The sequence below is a fragment of the Dipodomys spectabilis genome, unplaced genomic scaffold (assembly GCF_019054845.1).
Source record: "Dipodomys spectabilis isolate Male_0828 unplaced genomic scaffold, ASM1905484v1 ptg000709l, whole genome shotgun sequence".
NCBI classification, from domain to species: domain Eukaryota; kingdom Metazoa; phylum Chordata; class Mammalia; order Rodentia; family Heteromyidae; genus Dipodomys; species Dipodomys spectabilis.
In genome coordinates, this window is record NW_024871386.1 from 82,501 (window position 1) to 85,625 (window position 3,125).

Sequence of the window (3,125 nt, forward strand, 5' to 3'; positions counted from 1 at the left end):
TGGGTGTCTCTGATCTTCCTTCCTCCCATCTGACCCCTGACCCCTGGAACCCCGAGAGCCTCCCAGCCCCCTGAGCCTGGCTGGCCTCTCTCTGGGATCCTCCCCTCTGTCCTCCCGTCTGTCCCCCCGTGTCCGTCCTGCCCATGGGGATCACAGGCGTGGGCTGGGCAAGAGACTCCCTGCTACAGTGCTCGCTGGACACACAGGAGGCCCTGGGTTCGAATCCTCAGCACCACATAAACAGAAAAGGCTGGACTGGCGACGTGGCTCAAGGGGTAGAGCGCCAGCCAGGAGCTGAGGGGCTGAGTTCAAGGCCCAGGACAGACAGAAACGAAGGAAGGAAGAGGGAAGGAAGGAAGGAGGGAAGGAAGGAAGGAAGGAAGGAATGAAGGAGGGAAGGAAGGAAGGAGGGAAGGAAGGAAGGAAGGAGGGAAGGAAGGAAGGAGGGAAGGAAGAAAAGAAGGAAGGAAGGAGGGAGGGAAGGAAGGAGGGAAGGAGGGAAGGAAGGAAGAAAAGGAAGGAAGGAGGGAAGGAAGGAAGCAAGGAGGAAAGGATTGGAGGGAAGGAAGGAAGGAAAGAAGGAGGGAAGGAAGGAAGCAAGGAAGGATTGGAAGGAAGGAAGGAAGGAGGGAAGGAAGGAGGGAAGGAAGGATGCAGGGAAGGATGGCAAGAAAGAAGGAGGGAGAGAAGGAAGAAAGGAAGGAAAGAAAGAAGGAAGGAGGGAAGGAAGGAAGGAAGAAAAGGAAGGAAGGAGGGAAGGAAGGAGGGAGGGAAGGAAGGAAGGAGGGAAGGAAGGAAGGAGGAAGGAAGAAAAGGAAGGAAGGAGGGAAGGAAGGAAGGAAGGAGGGAAGGAAGAAAAGAAGGAAGGAAGGAGGGAAGGAAGGAAGGAAGGAAGGAAGGAAGGAGGGAAGGAGGGGAGGAAGGAAGGAAGGAAGGAAGGAAGGAAGGAAGGAAGGAGGGAAGAGAGGAAGGAATGATTGGAGGGAAGGCAGGAGGGAAGGAAGGAAAGAGGGAAGGGAACACAGGCCATCTGCTCCTGGTGCCCACCCAGCCCTGGGTTCGATTCCCCCTTCCCTTCCACACACAGAAAAAGCCAGTACTGGTGTCGTGGCTCAAGCAGTCGAGCACCCGGCCTGGTGCCCACAGAGAAGCCAGGGATGGCGCCCAGGCCGTGAGTTCAAGTCCCAGGGCCGACACCCAACCCCACAGGACACAGGAAGGGGAAATCTTTCCCAGGGTGGTGGTGGTTGTTTTCCTGGTGTCATTGTGTGGCCATCTTGGTACATTTTCCTCTCTCTCTGGACAGGGCGGAACCACAGGGTAAACTGAGGCTGGGCCTCCAGGTCCATAAGAACACCAAGAGATCCAACAGTCCCTTACCCACTGGAGGAGAGTCCAGGAAGGTTATCTCGGAAAGTGCGCCCTGGAAGGTTCTGGAAGGTTCATGGACGACCCGGTTTCCCCTTAGGCCTGCAAGGTTCAACAGGGTTATTTCATTGATGTGTGATTCACATTCAGCCATTGGATTTTGCTCTATCTCCATGGATTTTCCAGGACTTGACCTGAACAGAGATTGACCTCTGACTTGATGTCTCTGATGGGGGTTTTGGGGGTTCGAGGCCAGGGGCGCTTGACCACCTGAACCAAGACACCTGTACACACTTGGGGATCTCTGGTGTCCAACAGGGACTTTTCCAGACCAGACCACCCATCCACCCATCCATCCATCCATCCATCCACCCATCCACCCATCCACCCATCCATCCACCCATCCATCCATCCATCCTTCCACCCATCCACCCATCCATCCATCCATCCACCCATCCACCCATCCATCCATCCATCCACCCATCCATCCACCCATCCATCCATCCATCCACCCATCCACCCATCCATCCACCCATCCACCCATCTACCCATCCATCCACCCATCCATCCATCCATCCATCCACCCATCCACCCATCCATCCACCCATCCATCCATCCACCCATCCATCCACCCATCCATCCATCCACCCATCCATCCATTCACCCATCCACCCATCCATCCATCCACCCATCCATCCATCCATCCATCCATCCACCCATCCATCCACCCATCCATCCATCCATCCACCCATCCATCCATCCATCCACCCATCCACCCATCCACCCATCCATCCACCCATCCATCCATCCATCCATCCACCCATCCACCCATCCATCCACCCATCCATCCACCCATCCATCCATCCACCCATCCATCCACCCATCCATCCATCCATCCACCCATCCACCCATCCACTCATCCATCCACCCATCCACCCATCCATCCATCCATCCATCCACCCATCCATCCATTCATCCATCCATCCATCCATCCACCACTCATCCATCCATCCATCCATCCATCCATCCACCCACCTATCCATCCACCCATCAATTCATCCATCCACCCACCCATCCAATCATTCACTCATACATCCATCCACCCACCCATCCATCCACCCATCCACCCATCCATCCATCCATCCACCCATCCACCCATCCATCCACTCATCCATCCATCCATCCATCCATCCACCCATCCATCCACCCACCCATCCATCCATCCGTCCATCCATCCAACCATCCATCCTTCCACCCATCCACCCATCCATCCATCCATCCACCCATCCATCCATCCATCCACCCACCTATCCATCCATCCATCCACCCATCCATCCATCCACCCATCCATCCATCCACCCATCCATCCACCCATCCATCCACCCATCCATCCATCCATCCCGATCATCCATACGTATGGGCATATTCCACTTATAGCCCATCTATACCTCCACGACTGGTGACGTGTAGACATGTATTGGATCTCTATACGATACAGGGATCAATATGTCTACGTAATCAATATGTACGGAAACACGTTTTATTGATACACCACGTAGGGACCAATATCTGTCTATATGTGATCCATACCTCTGGATATGGATTTCAGTTCTATGCTATGTAGAGATCAATACCTATAGATCAATACCTATAGATCAATACCTATAGTTCATATACCCTATATAGATCAATATCTGTCCATATATATATGTCAATCAATAGATATATATCCATAGGGGTTGATCAACCTATAGATC

General features: G+C 53.4%; 1 protein-coding gene across 1 annotated transcript in view; it reads right to left on the minus strand.

Annotated features, from left to right (window-relative positions):
• Nucleotides 1-1,465, minus strand: part of LOC122101928 (steryl-sulfatase-like) — a 14,146-nt gene extending 12,681 nt beyond the window's left edge. The window contains exon 1 of the mRNA XM_042672418.1: nt 1,381-1,465. The gene's annotated coding sequence lies outside the window, so the exon portion shown is untranslated. The remainder of the gene's footprint in view (nt 1-1,380) is intronic.
• Between the last annotated feature and the right edge of the window lie 1,660 nt (nt 1,466-3,125).